The 19,471-nt window shown below is 52.3% G+C and overlaps 1 protein-coding gene across 1 annotated transcript in view; it reads right to left on the bottom strand.

The window, feature by feature from the left end:
- The window catches only part of Igsf21 (immunoglobin superfamily member 21), a 226,796-nt gene that overhangs the window by 194,074 nt on the left and 13,251 nt on the right, over nucleotides 1–19,471 (bottom strand). The gene's annotated exons all lie outside the window — the stretch shown is intronic.

Raw genomic sequence — 19,471 nt, 5'->3', positions numbered from 1 at the left:
AGTCCTTGCCCCAAAGACAGCTTTGATAGTCCTCCTGTGGGGAAACTGAGGCTCCAGGGGACAGCTTCAGCTGCCTCCAGTTCTTGCAGCTCCCAAGAGGCCAAGTGGAGACACAGTGGGTCCCTAAATCAGGAAGCAGTGCCTGATTCTCACAAGGTCACAGCAGCAGCCCCACATTCCTGATGAAGATACTGCGGGTCTGGGAGGCTCTGAGTGAGTATCAGCCAGAGGATTCTCCCAACACTTATCCAAAATGCCCAGGTCACAATGCCTCCAACTGAACGGCACCTGTGCGTCCATGATGCGGGAGCTTGGAATGGGCTCATTTCTCATTTCTGTGTCAAAACACCTGCCACAAGCAATTTAAAAGAGGAAGGATTTGTCTCACATCCATGGTGGGATGGGCATGGCAATAGGATCTTGAGGTGCTGGTCACATAGCATCCCCAGTCAGGAAGCAGAGGGAGATGGAGGCTGGTGCTCAGCTCGCTTCCTCCATTTTATCCACCCCAGCCTCTGGGATGGTGCCACCCGCATTCAGGATGGATCCTCCCACCTCAGCTAACCCAAGATAGAAACTCCCTCATGGCCATGCCCAGAGGTTTGTCTCTATGGTAATTCTAGAACCTGTCAAGTTGACAACTAAGATTAGCCAACATCTAAACATCAAATTCAAGTTTGCTTTACATGTGTCTCTGACATGGTCTTGTGGTAATTTCATGCCATAGATGTGGATGGATGGATGGATGGATGGATGGATGGATGGATGGATGGATGGATGGGTAGATGGATGGATGGATGGATGGATGGATGGATGGATGGATGGATGAGTGGGTGGATGGATGGACGATTGTTTATTTGCAGTGTGAATGGAACCAGGGTCCCATGCACACTGAGCAATACTACCAGGCCATATATAATGTGCTTAATTATTTTGTGCACAAAACAAGTTTCCCGGTATGGAATTTTCTGTCATGATTCTGGGCTGGCACTTGGATTTGGGACCATTTTGGGTTTGGGGTTTCTGAATTTCAGATGCTCAGAGCCCACATTCTGCTCAGAGCTTCACTGGGGTTTTCAGAAGCCTCAGACCCTATAGTAGACTTCAAGACATTTTATAGGTAAGTGATGAGGGGGACACGGGACCACAGTCACAGAGCTGAGGAAGGCTGGGTGAATGAAGCCCAGGAGAGCCGAGCCCAGGGGTTACCCTGCTAAGAGCTCTCTCTGTGTGTGGGGCTGAAGACTGAGCCGGGCAGCACTGGGAACACTGGTCCACTGAGCAGGCATCCAGCTAGCTCCATGAGATACACCATACCAGTTCGAGCAGCGACTGTCTTGTGTATCATAGACACCAGTATTGACAACACCAATTAGTGATTTAGTGATTTAGCCATGCGGCCAAATGCCTGCACTTGTTGGGTGTCCCTTTTGACTAGTCACCTTCCCTGCCACACAGGGGCCTCACCCCAAGATCTCAAGGACCTTCCAGCCCTGGCCTCCCAAGCACCCCAGTCTCCCTGCATTCCTGTCTCTATGCATCATTACCCATCGTGGGCCCATGGCCCTGCAGGCTGCTGGTCGGGGTCCCAGCACTGACTGGCAGAGCTCAGGGGCACACGTGACACACAGTTGCTCTGCAGGCCAGTGCAGCCCCGGAGCCCTATGGACACAGCCGCCTCACAGGGCCCCAGGCATGGCCTGCTCAGGCCCCAACTCTGGGCTTCAGGTCTGAGCCCATAGCAAACACTGGTCCTTTTGTGTGGGGTGGCCGCTCCATACTGCGTACAAATGGCCTCGCTCACTGATGACAACACAATGCTCCTTAAGTGGCAGACTCGCCTCTTCTACTCGTTTTTGCTTTCCTGGGTTTGGCCTCTAAGGGCCCCACTGGGTCTTGCTCACTTGGGTCCATGTTCCTTTACCCTTTGCTCTGGGCACTGGAGACAATGCAGAGCACAAAACAGACCAGCTCACAGTTGGCATTGAGGCTCAGAACCTGCATGCCGAACAGAACTGCCTGGGTTCAAATCCTGGCTCTACTGCTAATCGGCTGCACCACCCCAGGTAAGATACCTAATGTCTCTGATTGCACAGCTCCTCACAAGAGGTGTGGGGAGACAGCCAGGAGGCCCCCGAGGGAGCTGAAACTGTCAGTGTGTGAGTGAGACCAGGGAGGAGGTAAGGTCACAGAGGCAGCAGGCGGCGCAGGCTGGATGAGCTGGGGGATTAGGAGTCAAGTACAACAGCCTTGGAGGGTTTGAGCTGGGAAGCAATCTGATCTGATTTACATTTTAATAACGCGTCTCTGGGCACCGTGAGGAGCTGAGATGGAGGGTAAGAGTGGCAGCCAGGGCCAGCTGGGAGGAAGCAGTAATGGCAGATGGTGGCCTGGGTTGGGGGCGGCAGTAGCAGCAGAGAGAAGCAGCCAGATTCTGGACATGGGGTGAGTGAGAAGAGGAGGTACGTGTGGACCCTGACATTGGCTTCCCTGTGTGACCTTGAGTCATCATCTAACCTCTCTGAGCCAAGAAGCTACATGACACTTACGGGATCTGCTGGAAGCTGGCTAAGGTTGGGAAGGGCACTAAGAGGTTACTAAGGGTACTAAGAGGTTACTAAGAGTACTAAGAGGTTACTAAGGGTACTAAGAGGGTACTAAGGGTACTAAGAGGGTACTAAGGGTACTAAGAGGGTACTAAGGGTACTAAGAGGGTACTAAGAGAGTACTAAGGGTACTAAGAGGGTACTAAGGGTACTAAGAGGGTACTAAGGGCACTAAGAGAGTACTAAGGGTACTAAGAGGGTACTAAGGGCACTAAGAGGGTACTAAGGGTACTAAGAGGGTACTAAGGGCACTAAGAGGGTACTAAGGGCACTAAGAGGGTACTAAGAGGGTACTAAGGGCACTAAGAGGGTACTAAGGGTACTAAGAGGGTACTAAGGGTACTAAGAGGGTCCTAAGGGAACTAAGAGGGTACTAAGAGGGTACTAAGGGTACTAAGAGGGTGGGGGTGGAGATGATCTGATGATGACCCCACTAAGACTCTTGAGACCCTCCATGGCTGCAATCCTGGCCATGGCACAGGCTGGCTGGGGGACCCCACCCAGCTCCTCCCACTCTCCCTAGATGACAGGGAGCCCCTCTCTGCCAAGGGCCAAGGGTGTGGATGGGAGCAGCTGACCCTCCACTCCCACAGCCCACCCTGATGGCTCGCTCCCTGGAGGGGATGGAGGGATGTAAGGGTCCCTTTCCACCAGGGTCATCTCCAGGGCATGGGCAGTCCACCTGAAACACAGGGATTCTCACTGGGGGCTCTGAGGCAGACTCAGCAGTCAGTCTAGCCCTTTCCAAGTTTTCAAGGAAGTGGAAAGTGACAGGTGAGAACCACTGGCATGTCTCACCTCCAGCTCTGCCTGGCTCTTCACAATGCCATGCAGACTCCTCGTAACGCCCTTGTCCCAACAGCATCAGAGAGGGTGGGAGATCTTCGCAAGGTTGCATAGCACAGCCAGGTTCAATTCTGGTCCACTCAGCCCTGTGAGACCAGGCTGGGCTTTTGTCCCTTCCAACCGAGAGGTCTCCCCAGGAGGAAGGACAGAATTTGGAAATGCCAGAGCTGCATCAAAAACTCCTCCCACATCTGGACCCTGTCTCCTCCCAGAGCCCTTGGGGGGCCCAAGGACACACTAAGGACACACACGCCCTCTGGTCTGTGTCCACGGGAGCTTGCACACATGCTCACTGTGAACTTGAAGTACTGATTGCCCTCAAAGCTGACATGAGGAATATTACCATCTTGGTCCCTACTCAGCCTTCTGTGGGACTTGAAAGCATCTACATAAACTGTGACTGTATTTATTGCCTGTGTGTTGTTTGGCAGAAGTGAATGTCCCTAGCAGAGGGAAGGTCACCTCTAGGACGTTCACTGCACACTATACCATGTCCAAGGGACCAGTGCCAACTGGGGCAGCAGAGCTCACACCGCCAGGCAGGAGTTGGGAGGGACCAGATGCTGGGCACAGGGAGGAGGCGGGTTTATGACTGAGTTTCCACACTGTCTTCGCCATGAACTTTGAATGCCTTTGTGTGTCTGTAAAGTCCCCCCAGGTGGTTCAGGAGGATGAATCCAGGGAATTGGTGGTGAAAACAGGGTAATGGGTAGCTTTTAGACACCAGTGTGAGAGCCAGGGTACAAAGGCCAAAGCAGTCTTGTCCCTGGACTCGGGGTGATGACTTCTAAGATAGAAATCTCTCCATTCCTGTTTTTCCCTCCAGCAGACAATGTCCCCCTGCTCAGGATGGCGGGTGGGATAATGACACCGGGTGAAGGCGCTATTTCCTGTTGTGTGCTGTGCCTCAAACACTGATTACCGGCAGCTTTCAGGCCTCCCTCTCAGAATCAAAAAATAGAGAGTAAAGTTGGCTCATCTGAGGCTGTGGGAAGCCCTGGCTTCCCAGACTTCTTCACCCAGGACAGTGGATGCCACTGGGCCACCCTCATCTCCATCTGGACACCAGCCTTGAGGGCCACAGATGGGGAAACTGAGGCACAGAGGAACTGAACATCTCCCTCGGGTTCCTCAGAGAAGAGGCCCCCACGGAGCCTGCGCCTTGCCTGGCACAGGTGCCCCTTCTATGCTGGGTCAGCTGAGCATTGCTGAATGCTTGCCTACAGACTAACCAGAGGCAGTGATTTCATCAGCTGGACCAGGGCCCTGAGCCTTCCCACCAGATGCCAGCGGAGTGGACACTGGAGACATGGACTGACTCCAGTGTCCCATCCCAAGCCAGGGTTTTGATCCCTGAGTTCTAGTCCTGACTCTCCAGCCTGATGCTGTGTGATAATGAACAACAGGTCTCTCTAAACCTCAGTGTTCTCATTTGTAAAATAGAGACAGCGCATTCCAGCCAGGCTGCTGGGAAGACAGAAAGGGTCTCTAAGGGTGGGGCACAGTGTAGACCACACAGGGTCTCCTGGACACAGTGTGTATGAAATCGTGGCTGTGAACTGTACAGTTCTAGATGGCAATTGAAGACATCATAGGCCAAGCCAGCAGGATTTGTTGTTATTTCTCCCATTATTACTCATAAGGACATGGAGGCCCAGGGAGGTGGAGACATTTACCTCATTTCTCCAGCAAGGGAAGAACAGGGAACAGGGCCTCAGGGCCTCTGGCCTCTCTCAGCAGCCTGCTAGCTCTCTGAGTACCAGGCTCCCCACCTCCTCTCTCTCTGTCTTCCTGTCTTCATGTCCTGTACTCAGGCCTGGACTCCAGGCTCCTCTTCCTACACCTTCGTCCCACATGCAGCCAGTAGAGAAGCAGTTGGCCAACCTTGCTCATGCAAAGTGCCTTCTTGTGTCTGATCCCAGTTTCTCTTGCTTTAAAGCCGACTGGTCATTATTAGCAGATGGGGCCTAGATCACCCCCCCCCTTGCCATAGATGTCTCTCCTCCTACAGATGTCCACACAGCTGGCCTGTGGGCTGTCAGGCCCAATGCTGCGGGGACCACCCTGCCACCACTGCCCTTGAATCAGAACCATGGTGGCTCTCAGCTCTGCGGTGGGTCCTCAGACAGAGCTGGTCTTACAGTGGGCCAGGGGCACAAGAAGAGTCACAGTGTTGGGGTGCAGGCACCGCAGGCATGTTTAACTTAGCCCATCTCACAGGGGAGGGCACAGGCCCAGAGCAGCTGAGCAATCTGTCCTGGGTCACACCCTAGCACACAGTGAGGCCAGACTTCAACTCAGGGTCAGGCTGAACCTCCAGCTGCACCCCAAGTTCACCGGTTGCCAAGCAGATGCCAGCACCAGGCTCCAGACTTCTAGAACTACAAGCCAACTAAACTTCTATGTTGTTATAAATGACACAGCCTCCGGTATTTTGTTACAGCAACAGAAATCAGACCAGCAGTTAACAACATGCTCCGGGCCCTGCCCACAGCTGGGTCCACCTGAGTGGCTCTTGTGGGAGGGTGAGGACCTTGAGGAATATCGGGGTGTCAGAAGGAAGGGTGGGACAGTCCAGAGGTCATGAGCCAACTAGGAGACATCACCCAAGAAGCCCCACAATCTTCCAGTAGTGAAGTAGAGAGCCCAGAGTCTCTGGGCTCTCGTGGGGGTATCCCAGGCACAGCCCCCCAGAAATGGGTTGTGTGAGTTAGCCCGCACCCCTGTTCTGCTCAGTGGCCACATTCCTTTCTTATGTGTTCCTGGAGGGAAGGGGAGAAAGAATTTACTCACACAAAGCATTTTACAGAGGCTTAAATGTCACATGCTGGGGTTACATATGCCACAAATTGTCTTTATCAAACGGAATAAAAGGATCCGCGACTGGGACCATCCCTGAGAAGCAAGAAAATGCAGGCTGAGCCCAGGAGGGACAAAGGACTCAGGAGGGACTGAGTCCCATCCGGGCCACTGTCTGGATAGAGCTACCAGCCAGCATACAGTGGGCACACCATTAATGCTCCATGATTGGCAACCTGATTCCTGCCTCAGTCACAGACTGTGGGGCTTCCTCTCTGTGCCTTAGTCTCCCCATCTGTAGACAGAGCAGAAACTTAGTAACCACTGTGCAACACACACACACACACACACACACACACACACACACACACACACACACACACACAATCTCACCCAAGAGGAATCTGCCACCGGTGTGCTTGGCTCGATGTGGAGCCAAGCTGGATTTTGCACTCCAAAGTGTCCTTGGCCATCAACAGGTCACCAACCTCCTCCCTCCACAGGGCAGCTGCCTCCGGGAGCCACTCCCAAAGATACCAGCCATGGATAAACCCTTGTATCCGGCTCTGCTTTGAAGGGAACCCCCAAAGCCCGTGACCCCTGAGAAGCGAGTGTCGTGCTGTGGCCTCTGGTCCCCGGTCCTTGTCATGAAAGATGTAAAAACTCACACCAGCACAAAGCTGCGGCTGGGAAGAAAGGCGGCCTGTGGCCTGGGAGGGATTATGTTATATCCAGGCAAGATACAGATCTTAAAGCTCACTGATGCTGGCGCCCATGTGTTAATCCTGACCCTGGCAGTCCTGATCCTCAGCCCCAGCCTGGGCAGGCAGAAGTACCTGGAGGAGATGCAGCCTTGCCAACTAACTCTATTCTTCACTTGCTATGTGGCCTCAAGTCAGTGTCTTAACCTCTCTGTGCTTCAATATCCTCATTCGTAAAATGGGGGGAATAATAGGCTCTAGTGCAGCGTTTTTAATGCCGATTAAGGATATTAATATTCATAAGGCGCTTCAAAGCATGCCCAGCGCAAGTAAGTAGTACATAAATATTTGTTAAATAAATATGTCTTGCTTACCTCGAAGGGTTGTGGTGGGATCATCAGATGATAAACACATGAAAATCTGCCCTCCGTGGTGGAAACCCATGCAAACAGATCACAGCTGTGAGTTCCATTTAAGTTTCCGTTTCCCCAAGGTGGTTCCCCTCACTGTGCATCGGAGCACGGGATGTTAGGGGCAGACTCTGAAGTCTCCTATAACCAGGGTGACCTGGTGGCCAGGGGTCTCAGGTACTGGGGAGCCGCAGACAGTGTTAGCAGGGGAGCAAGATCAGCCACTGCCGTCCCTGTTAGTAACTGTACTGGGGCTTCAGTTGTGTGGTGTGGGAATAATGGCAGTTCGTTCCTCTCAGGGCTGGGGGAGGGGGGGGGCACTGGGCACAAGACCCAGACACTCTTGGTCCTCTGGGCACAGCCAGAAACTTGCAGACTCTTCACCTTGATTCCCTGGACTGACTGAGGCCCATGGCTGAGCTGCAGCTGATGGAGAGCCAGGGCTCGGGCACCAGGGATCGTCAAGACCCCAGGAGATGGGTGCTGGGTGGCTGGACAGACTTGGTGATGGGCAACAGCAAGGCTCAGCCAGAAAGGTGCTGTCCAGCCGGGCGGGCACCCAGCTTTGGGCCAGAAGAGGCAGCAGGTGTTTATCCAAAGGCTCCAGCTGGCCCTAATGTGTTTGCCCAAACGCTTACTCCCAGATAAGAGGCCTGGAGATGAGCAGATAAGCTAGGAACAATTAACTCACCCCAGAGGGAGCCACAAACCTGTCCCACAGAGAGGGCAGTCACAGTGGTCCACACACAGGGCCTTTGGGGTCCCAGGCATAAGATGGGTGAAGGCCTAGCCCTGGAGGGGCCTGAGTGATGACCGTGCCTTGGCCTATGTATGGTCCCAGTGACTGGCAAAGGGTGGACAGGGCCACATGTCCACCGCTGTGCATGGGCCCCCCAGGAATGGGAATTTTAGGGTGGGGTCAGGGGGCCTCAGAGGGAGGAGTGGCCTTCCATTCACTCATCCATATACTCACTCATTCACCTGCTCCCTTATCCATTCCCTCCTTCCCTCCTTCACTTGCTCATTCATTCACTCACTCACTCACACATTCACTCACACACTCACTCACACATTCACTCACTTACACACTCACTCACACATTCACATTCACTCACTCATTCACACATTCACTCACTCACACACTCACTCACTTACACACTCACACATTCACTCATTCACACATTCACTCACACATTAACTCACACACTCACTTACTCACACATTCACTCATTCATACATTCACTCACTCACACATTCACTCACTCACACATTCACTCATTCATTCACACATCACTCAGTCACTCACACATTCACTCACTCACACACTCACACATTCACTCACTCATTCACACATTCACTCACTCACTCATTCACACATTCACTTACACACTCACTCACACATTCACTCACTCATTCACACATCACTCAGTCACTCACACATTCACTCACTTATACACTCACTCACACTCACACATTCACTCACTCATTCACACATTCACTTACACACTCACACATTCACTCACCCACACATCACTCACTCACTCACTCACTCACTCACTCACTCACTCACTTATCCCTCACCCTTTCTCTCACTTGTTCACCTCAGAGCAGCCTCATGCTTCCCAGCCGCTCTACCATCTGCTCTCCCTCTGGCACCAACTCCTTGGAGGGCGGCACGCTGGAGCCCAGCACATGGTAGGAACTGGGCAACGGTCTCCTGTGTGAGAGATGGGTCTCACTTGGTTCTCACCCGCAAAGGGAATGCTCCCAAAATGCTCTTAGTACTCAGGATGCCAAGGCTCTGAGAGAAGTGGAGACACCGTGTGAGCATCAGGGACAGACCCCGCCAGTCTTCAGGGACCCCACTGATGCTCAGCAGCCTTGTTGGGCCTGTGATGTGAACTTGCTGTGAGCTGGCCTGTACTGGGATGTGTCACTACTGGCTAAGGTGAGGGTCACATTTCCTGTTCTCACTGTGTGCTATGGTGGCCAGGCGTAGTGGAAGGTCTCAGATCAGAGGGGACAGAGAAATATTACCAGTCTCATAGGGTGTGGGCCCAGGTCAAGCACCCTTAATCAAAACATCTAAAGTCCAAGATTCTCCAAGGTCTGTAACTTTCTGAAAGATGTGTGATGGTATAAGCAGAAAATGCCACACTGCAAAACTTTGTCTTGTGCCTGGAACTGTGGGCTCCGTGTTTAAAATGTAGATGAGCCGGGCGGTGGTGGCGCACGCCTTTAATCCCAGCACTCGGGAGGCAGAGCCAGGCGGATCTCTGTGAGTTCAAGGCCAGCCTGGGCTACCAAGTGAGTTCCAGGAAAAGGCGCAAAGCTACACAGAGAAACCCTGTCTCGAAAAACCAAAAAAAAAAAAAAAATAAAAAAAAATAAAATGTAGATGAAATAAACCAATTCCAAGTTACTGTTTAGACTCCAGACCCATCTTGGGGGTAGCACCCCAGGTACATGCAAGTCCAGAGCCCAAATTCTGAAAGCATTCTCACACAAGCATTTTTGCAGGATGCTCAGCCTGCAGCCCAGCCAGCAACGCTCAGCAGGGCTCACTCAGATCCCATCTGCTCACATGATGTAATCCCACAATGGGGAAGGGCTGTTAGATGCAGACACTATGGACTCAGAGAGGTGGAGCGCTTTGCTCAAGGACACACAGAAAACGTGTGTGAGTTTGCTCTGTCACTCTGCCAACAGCTCCCCCCAGAGCAGGGCATCTGGGAGGTCCAAGTCTGGAGGCAAACATCCAGGTGCTCCAGTCAGCAGAGGTGAGGTGGGGCTGGTGGTCCTGGCTCGCCTGCTCCACCTCTGGCCTGAAGCCTGGCTTCACCCCCAGCCTTGATGAACCCCTGCTTTCCCTGCCCCCTCCTTTATGGAGACTCTAATTTTAGCCAGCCACAGAGTCAGATGGAGGGAGCTTTTAAACCCGGACTGATTTATGCTCTTCCTTAATTGCTCCAAAAAAGTGCTCTGCATCCTCAGGGGAGGCAGGGTGGAGACAACTCTATTTAGGTTAAGAATTTAAAGCTAAGTTCTCACCAGCCTGGCAAGGATGAGGAACCCACTCAACTTGTCAAAGTGGTCCCCTCCTGCGCCTGCCTGCCTAATCTCTATTGTCTCTGTGCTCCACTGGCCACCAGGGGAGGAAGTAGGGACCACCAGAAACACCCCGGGTAGTAAAGTGACCACAAGACACATGCCACACCCACCATGGTACCCTCCAGGGCCTCAACCACAGAGAAACATAGAGAGGTAGTTACAATGGTTGGGGGCAGGTTAGGTTTTCAGGGCTCTGCCAAGGAAGGACCGAGGGGGTACCTTCCATCATCTTGGCCATCCCTCTGCAGCAAGTTGGCGTCACCCAGGCTGAATGACCTCTCCAAAGGTGCTCACAGAGGCCCCCACTCCATAGACATAAGACCTGTCATTAACACACAGATACCAAACACTCAGAGGCAGGACTCCAGCAGTCTAGTCCACGAGGCAGCCTGGGTCCCAAGGGTCACAGACTGGCAGTGAATCCCAGGAGAGTCACAGGGTCCGGTGGAATGGCCCAGTCTTGCTGTCTACTGGTCCACGTGCCTGTCTCATACTGCGTAAACACTGTACCCCGCTCAGTGCTGAGCGCTAGGGCAGCTGATAACTTGAGGAGTCCAAGCCCCAGGGCACTCTGCCGTCACACAGAGCCAGCAGAAAGAGACGAGTGGGACTCTGACTACAGCAGGGCCGGAAACCCAGGGCCTTCCCCAGCAAGGCTGTCCCCATTTGCCCCTGCTCCCCCAGTGGCCTGTCTGTCCCAAGTCTGCATTCAGGTGTGGCAGGTGGTAGATGGCCAAGCGAAGGATGGGCTACCAATGTTTAAATAATTGGGAAAGACTTTCTTTCTCTCTTTCCTTTTCTCCAAGGCAGAAAACAGGTAGACAGCCCCAGGAAAGGGCATCAGGGCCGCCAGGTGGACAGAGCCTGGATCTCTATGACTCTGTGTGGAGGAAAGCCAGCTGCAGTGAGCTGTTGTGTGACCAGAAAAACAGACAGCAGGTGAGCCCTCTGAGGGCAGCTGGAGGCTTGCTTGTTACAGCACCACATGGCTAACTGCTCCATCCTACAAAGAGCCATTCTGTGAGTGAGGGATTTACTTAATTTGACTTTTCTGACAGTCACATATGGCAGCTGTTCCCCCATTTGTACACTAGAAAACCGAGGCTCTGGGAGGTGAAGTCACTTGCCCAGGGTCACACAGATGGCAGATGGGGGGAGTGGTCAGGCCTGGTGTCTAACTCCCACACCCAATATCCAGATGATACACTCACAGCAGGAGGTATCAGTGAGGGAATCATGGCCAGGGATGGGATGTGACATCCTCCCTTGCCTCTGGGTACAGAAGAGGGGACAGGAAGTCAACCCTGGGCCACCAATATGTTTCCTATTGCTAAGACACATGGAAAGGAAGAACAAAAGCCCATTATTGGTATCTTGTCCCCAAGCTGGGATGAGAGTTCCCCGGGGCTGTGCCCACCTCCATAAGCAGTGGCTGTTGCCTTGAATAGCTTTTCCGGATCCACAGGGAGCCCTCTTCTCTTCCCCTGAGGAAAGAGGAAGCGACAGGGTGGGAGGCAGCACAGTGGGGTAAAGGACCTCTTCCCCCCTCCCCCCCCTCCGCCCCCGAGACAGGGTTTCTCTGTGTAGCTTTGCGCCGTTCCTGAATCTCGTGCTCTGTAGACCAGGCTGGCCTCGAACTCACAGAGATCTGCCTGGCTCTGCCTCCCGAGTGCTGGGATTAAAGGCGTGCGCCACCACTGCCCGGCGGTAAAGGACCTGTTGTGAGAATGTGAGGGCTTGTGTTTGAATCTCTGGACTCCATGTAAGCCGGACATGGTGGTGTGTATCTGTGACCCCAGTCCTCCTGTGGTGAGATGGGGGGTTGCAGACAGGAGAACCCCCCAGAGTATGAAGTACAGAAGGTGATCACCCACACCCGAGGCTGCCCCCCACCTGTACATGCACACCACACATGTGTGTACCTCCGATCATGCATGCAAACATGCCCACCGTCCTAAGTGGTTGGAGGGCTGAAGACCACACTGCTCAGAGTGGCAGCCAACATCCACCATGGTTCTGACCACAACTCTGCCCCCTTCTCGCCGTCCAATCTCTCTCTCAGCCTGAGCCCTTCACCAGGTGTAGCTTAACTTTGATCCTGATCCTGGGTCATCCAGGACACAAGTCAAACCCCAACCAGGCCACGCAGACATGTCCAAGTCAGAGCCGTCCATTCCTGAAGAGGCCCCAGAGGGACACACAGTAGGGCTAAATCCATGACAAAGACACCAGGAAGCTGGGCAGGGCCCCTCTGCTGACCCCCTGACTGGAATCCTCCCGTCAGGCATCCCCTACCCCTCACACAGAATAGTCTCTCCCTCCTAGGCCTGAGTGAGGCTTCTCTCAGCTCCATAATGCTACGCCACTAATAAGATTAAAACGTATCTCCTTCTCACAGCATCGATTCATAGCGCTGATTTACCACTGCTTCTCAGCTGCTACAAAACGGATGTGCGGGCCGACACCTTAATCTCTATCCATCTCACTGCCAGCAAATAACTGCTAATTAATACCTTTCTGCTTCCCGTCGCCTGCCAGCTCTGAGGGACATCAATACATATGGCTCCCTGCCACCCAGCCCACTGTGCCCTCACTGGGGCCTGTGGGACCAGAGGCCATCCGAGGACCCAGTGGAACTGACCAGGTGAGGGGTGGCTCATCAGCGCTGTAGCTCCACCCCGACCCCATCAGACACACATAATCACCTAGCAGGAAGCAGAAGAGGAGTCAGAAGTGATAGAAAGACTCCGGGAGAACCCAGCTCCCTTAAAAACAGCACCCTCCCCTGCCTCAGTTTCCTCATCTGCAAAATAGAGACAGCACCACGGAGTTCTACAGAAAGTCATCCAGAGTTGCTCAGGCATGGGTTTGTCCCATCTCCTGCTCTGCTTTTTTGGACTCGGTATCCAAGGCCAAAAGGGTGCCAGGGAACTGCAGGTGACAGATCTCCAGTAGTGTGGACATCTGGGTAAGGACCCCTAAGAAGGGATCAGTGACTAGCACACCTGGCTAGGTGGAGCTGAACTCTCCCCACTTCTCTTCTGCCCCTTGTTCAGATACCTCCTCTGAGAAGCCACCCTGGATCGCCCTTCCTTCCACCCCAGGCTCCTCACTGGCTACTTGTTCACTGCAGGGCATAGCCAGATGTTTACAGCTGACTCATCTGCTTCTCTGTCAGTCCTGGGGTCCCAGTCAGTGCCACGTTGAATGGCACATGGTAGACCAGTCAGTTTTTGACAAGCAAGCAGCAGATTGTACCTGATAATAACAGCAACAGTAATAATACGGAGAGCCAGATGCTCCCTCTTCCCTTTTCTCCACTCAAGACACCTCAAGTCCTTCCAGGAGACTCCATAGACACTGCCCCCATATGTGGTCAGTGGCTTCTAACAGAAGAGCCACAACCTCGACTCTCCATCACCCCTGACAGCATCTTCCAGGCAGTGGGGAGGGGGTGGCTGCTGCCCCAGAAGATATAATGAGACATTTGTGCTTTCTCAGGGTCCCAAACCCAAACTCACAAGCCACTGGGTGAGTACGAGCCATCCCTTCGGTCAACAGGGGACCGAGAGTAACTCCTCTTGGGACAGGACATTGGTCTGGTCTTGGATTTGCATAGAGCCTGGGGAAAGTTTCTCAAACTAAAGACTAGGGGCATGTACCCTGTGCTGTGTGACTCTGGCTTGGTCCCTCAGTCTCTCTAAGCCTCCAAATGGCTATTACAAGACCAGATGCATTAGAGATGTGTGAACACCTCACAGGGCTCTCCCTCTAAATCCCAGAGTCTGTGTGCATCTGCAGAGTTCCCTCCTCACAGTAGCACATAACACGTGGCCCTGCTCTGAGAGGAGGGGCAGGAACGGCCAGCAGCTGTGCCAGCCAGAGCCAGCTCGGGTGCTCTTAATAAAACACAATGAAGCGTGGGATCCTAGGACATTTCTACTAATTCAAGGCTCCCGTGAGGCGAGGCGGAGCTGTCGGCTGGCAGTGGGGAGGGCAGGGCCTGGGGATGTCTTAGGGAAGGGTGAGGAGATGGAGAGGGGCATTTCCACAGCAACCCACATGATGCTGCATGGGAGGTGAGAGGAATCTGAGGCATTTATGTCCCTCTGGTGGCCCAGGACACCTCACAGCTCCCTGAGCCTTAGTGTCCCCATACACAGAGGTGATAAAAGTGGATCCTGCACCTGGCACCCTGAGGTTGGGACCTCCCCTCATCCTCCTGTCCTCACCCATGAAGGCTTTGCTTGGCTGTATTATTTTCCCAGGCAGGAAAACAGAAAAGACTGAACAGAAATCCTTGCATCAGGAATGAGCTGCCCCTCAGCCACCATCATGACCCATGTGCCAAGCCGCCATTGTGACCCCTGTGTTACCTCCCAAGTGGTACCATGGTACCCAGTGGAAAACTGGGTGTTCTGGGAAGCACAGTCTGGAAGCTCTGAGCCAGTCAAATACTTGCTACCCCTTCCTGCTTTCCAAGGCCCTCTCGGGTCTCATCGGAGTCCAGCCTCCAGCCACTTGGTCCTGCTGTGGTGACTGGGATGGTGCTCTCCTTTGCAGCCCTGCTACCTGAAGCATAGCAGATGGGCAGCAGACAGAACCCTCCCCACTGAACCCCACATGTGGCCATTGCTCCTTCCAGCCTTCTTCTTGCTCCTAGCAGGGTGCCTCTCCCCACTCAGGGAGATACTTACTCTCTAGTTTTGCCCTTGAGGAGGCAGCTCAAGGGGAAAGCCTCTACCTTAGTCTCATTCCCCACACGTCCAATGCCTGCTGTGCCACTTGTAATACAGTGGGAATTCAGTAAATACTTGTTGGAGAAAGATGGGTGGGTGGGTGGATGGATGGATGGATGGATGCATGGATGGGCAGACAGATGGATAAGAGTATAGATAGATGCATTGATAGATAGACAGGTGGGTTGATGGATAGATAGATGGATAGATGAGAGGATGTATAGATGGATGGGAGGATGAGTAGATGGATGGGCAGACAGATGGACAAGAATATAGATAGGTACATGGACAGATGGATGGATGGGGGAATGGACAATGGGTGGATGGGTGAGAAAATAGGCATATATATATATATATATATATATATATATATATATATATGGAAGTATAGATGAATGAGAAGATGGGTAGATGGGTGGATGGATACATGAATGGATGAGAGAATGAGTAAGATATGGATGGATGGATGGATGGATTGACGGATGGATGCATATGTGGGTGAATGCATGGGGGATGAGAGCATGAAGGTATGGGTGGATGGGCACATAGATACAATACACAGGTGAATATATGGATCTATGGGCGGGTGGATGAATAGAGCACAGGAAGTTAGGATTCTTCCTCCCTTCCTTGCTGGTCTGGCTTTGAAGGCCTAGAGAACCCATCCATAGCTCCGGGTGTCTCTGGCGTGAAAGTCCCAAGCTGCTGGGGAGCAGACACACACATTTACCAACTCCCCAAACTCTGCAGATTACTGAATAGCCCCAGGGCATGTGCTAGTATGTGTGGGGTGAGTGGGGTCTGAAGATGGGTCCTTAGACATTACTGGGCTCCACAGTGTGTGAGCATGACAGGTGACCCACAAATATTGAATGAATGAATGAATGAGTGAGTGAAGTGATGTCTCAGAGGAGACTCCTATCACATGCGAATGACTCGGTTCAAAGGATGTGAGTTTGAACAGAGGGCTTGGCATGTACAAAAGTCAGAAGTCCTAGGGCAGTTCACAGTATGGAAAGGCAGACTTTTTATCTAGTTTTGTGTGTCCCTGGTGGCCCTCCCTGTACACCACCCATCCTCCACTTCTTCCCGGAACACTAAACAATGGGTTTCCTTGAAGTCATGCTCTCTGGGGTTCCAGAAGGAGGAAGGGTTGGCTGCAGAGCCTGTGTGCTTACCCACCACCATGGACCATGTCTTCCTGGTCAACCACACACCTACCCAACCCCATCCACCTGCTCAGCTTCACGTGATGCAATATAACCACACAGTCTGTCTGTATGGCTCCTTTCTGTAGAAAACAACGCTGCTTAAGTAAGATCCTTTAAAGTTTAAGCCCTGGGTTGCATGCTTTCTGCAGGAAGCTGTTAGCCATGTACTGTAGAGAAGTACATGGATGGAGATGCACAGAGGGGCTTGTGGTGATATTGTGTTCCCCAAAATATTGTGCACCCTAATAAACTTACCTGGGGTCAGAGAACAGAACAGCCACTAAATACAGAGGCCAGAAAATGGTGGCACACATGCCTTTAATCCTATCACTCTGTGAGTTTAAAGTCACACTGGAAACAGCCAGGCATGGTGACTCACACCTTTAATTCCAGGAAGTGAGCCTTTAATCTCAGGAAGTAATGGCAGAAAGCAGAAATGTATATAAGGCGTGAAAACCAGGAACTAGGTGGTTAAGCTTTTTGGCTGGTTAAGCTTTTAGGTTTTGGAGCAGCAGTTCAGCTGAGACCCATTGGGATGAGGACACAGAGGCCTCCAGTCTGAGGAAACAGGATCAGCTGAGGAATTGGTGAGGTGAGGAAGCTGTGGCTTGTTCTGCTTCTCTGATCTTCCAACATTCATCCCAATACCTGGCTCCGGGTTTGTTTTTATGAATAAGACCTTCTAAGATTCATGCTACAGGGGCTGGCCCTGTGGCCTTCTCAGTGACCTAGCCATAAGGTCATAGAGCCCTAAAGCCCCACCAAGAGCCATATAGGGTCTGGATGGGAGGCTAGCAAAGATCAGGTTAGCAGAGAGCCAAGCAGGCAGCAAACAGGACCACACACTAGCCGTGCTACCTTGAAAAAGGGACTGAACATCTCTGCAGCTGCAGTTTCTTTTGAAATGAAGATTCAATACAAGCAGGTGCCTCTTAGGAAGACATCATGGGAGTGAGAGCAGACACAGTGCTGGACACATCAAGGATGCTCAGAGGACATTTGCTGTTGGTACCACTTGCAGTGGACCTGGACCTGGGCAGCCCCATCTTCCACCGTGAGTCCAGAACTGTCCCCTGGTGCACATGGCTGGCAGAAGGACTAGCAGCCATTGGCCCCAGAAGCCTCTCATGAGTCCCAGGATGGAGCTGTGAGTACAGCTATGTCTTAGTCCCTTTTCCCATTGCTGTGATTAAAATACTCAGACAAAAGCAATGAAGAAGGTCGGGTTTATTTGGGTTTACACTTCAAGGATGCAGTCCATCATGATGGGAAGTCATGACGACAGCAGTGTGAGGCAGCTGGTCACATGGCATCTACAGTCATGTGACCAAGCAGAGACGTGATAAATGCTGGTGCTCAACTCACTTTCTGCTTTTTATTCCGACTAGGACCCCAGGTGTCTAGTGTCTTCCCACCTTAATTACCTAATCAAGATAGTCCCTTGATGACATGCTGAAGGCTAACCTAGTCTAGATAACCCCTCACAGATGCCTGGGTATTTGTCTCCTAGGTGACTCCAGGTCCTGTCAAGTTGGCTATGAGTACCAGGGACTCACAGTCCACACCTGGGAAACCACCTCATAGCAGGTCTAGCTGACTGTCACTGAAGCCGTCTGGGACCTGCAGCCTGTCACACCCCACCTCATTTCTTTCTCTGCCTCCCAGAACTCCAGATGCCCCAGGTGCTCTTTAGACAAAGATCTCGGTTATTGCAACTCCATGTTTCCCATGCAAACTTCTAAACCATGTTCAAGACCCGGTCCTCTGTGGCCCTCTCTAGTTATCTTTGGCTTGCATGTAGATTAGTGACTCCCCAGCCTATGTCCCCCAAGGACTTGGCGGCTCTCCCCATTTTAGAATTTCTAATAGTAATTATTGATTCACAATTCTGTGTCCACTTGAGGACAATAATCTTAACCAACTTTAGCCCCAGCCCGAGCACAGGGTCCAACCCAGAGATGGTGCTCACAGAAGGGACAGGTCTGCACTCCAGGCATGCATGGCAATTGGAGTGTCCCTTGTCCCTTTTACATCTACTTTTGAGAAGGATGCTGCAGGGGTGATGTTTCATCTCAAAAGACTGCGCTATCTTGAGCAAGTGGCTTAACCTATCTGAACCATAGTTTCTCCTTCTGTAAAAGATGGGTTCCTGCAGCTGGGGGAAGCACCAGCTGAGTTTTTAGGAGCTCTTGTGGACACAGATGGAGCTTGTCTTCCCCACACACTGCTGTGGAAGATTACTGGATCGCTCCGATGTATCCTTCAATGATTCAGGAGAGTGGATGAGAGAGTTAGTGGAGGTGGGATGTCTCATAAACATCAGCTCCTGAGGCTCGGGAACCCCAGGCTGAGGACTTTCCCATCAAACTAGTCCTTTTCAAGGTTCTTGCAGCTACCTCGAGGTCAATTAAGAACTGTCTCTTGGAGAGCCAGCCACACGAACGTTTGAATATGAACTACAAGTCATTCAGTTGGTATCGCAAGCTGTACATTATGCCTAGTGCGAGACAAATGAATAGAGAGTGAAGCCATTTCAACTTGACTTTCAGAAACCCATCACGTGAGCAGGAAGGACAGGATGTGCCAGGGACAAAGGTCATGGAAAGGGGACTTTGGTCGATAGCTCAGCTGAGTGTAAGGAAGAGAGCACCCACGAGCATCAACTACCCAGGGAAGTGGGATTCTTGGATGACCTAGCTCCCTACCCAAGGAGTGTGGATAGAGACCCACCCCACAGAACACAGAAGAAGGTCCTTATCAAACAATTTCAACAGTCGGGGACACAGAAGAGGTAACAAGCATAGAAATATCACTTGCTCCAACTTGGTCCCCAAGGTGGCGCCAGATGTCCTGAAGGCTCAGGACACAAACTCAGCCAGGAAGGGTTGGGAGGGGAGGGAAGGGCTGGAATAGGACCCACACAGAAGCAGAGCCAAGGGAAGGACTGGCTGCATGGACAGTTGCAATTTAGCTTGAAGCAGGGGAGTTCTGTCTTGCCGCCGGCACTTCAGAGACGGCGCCAGGGAAGAAATTGTTGCTGGCGTTTGT

This window comes from Peromyscus californicus, unplaced genomic scaffold (genome assembly GCF_007827085.1).
Source record: "Peromyscus californicus insignis strain IS unplaced genomic scaffold, ASM782708v3 Scaffold_5__1_contigs__length_169319896, whole genome shotgun sequence".
NCBI classification, from domain to species: Eukaryota; Metazoa; Chordata; class Mammalia; order Rodentia; family Cricetidae; genus Peromyscus; species Peromyscus californicus.
Note: the sequence above shows the minus strand (reverse complement) of the source record. Positions and strands in the feature narration are given on the sequence as shown.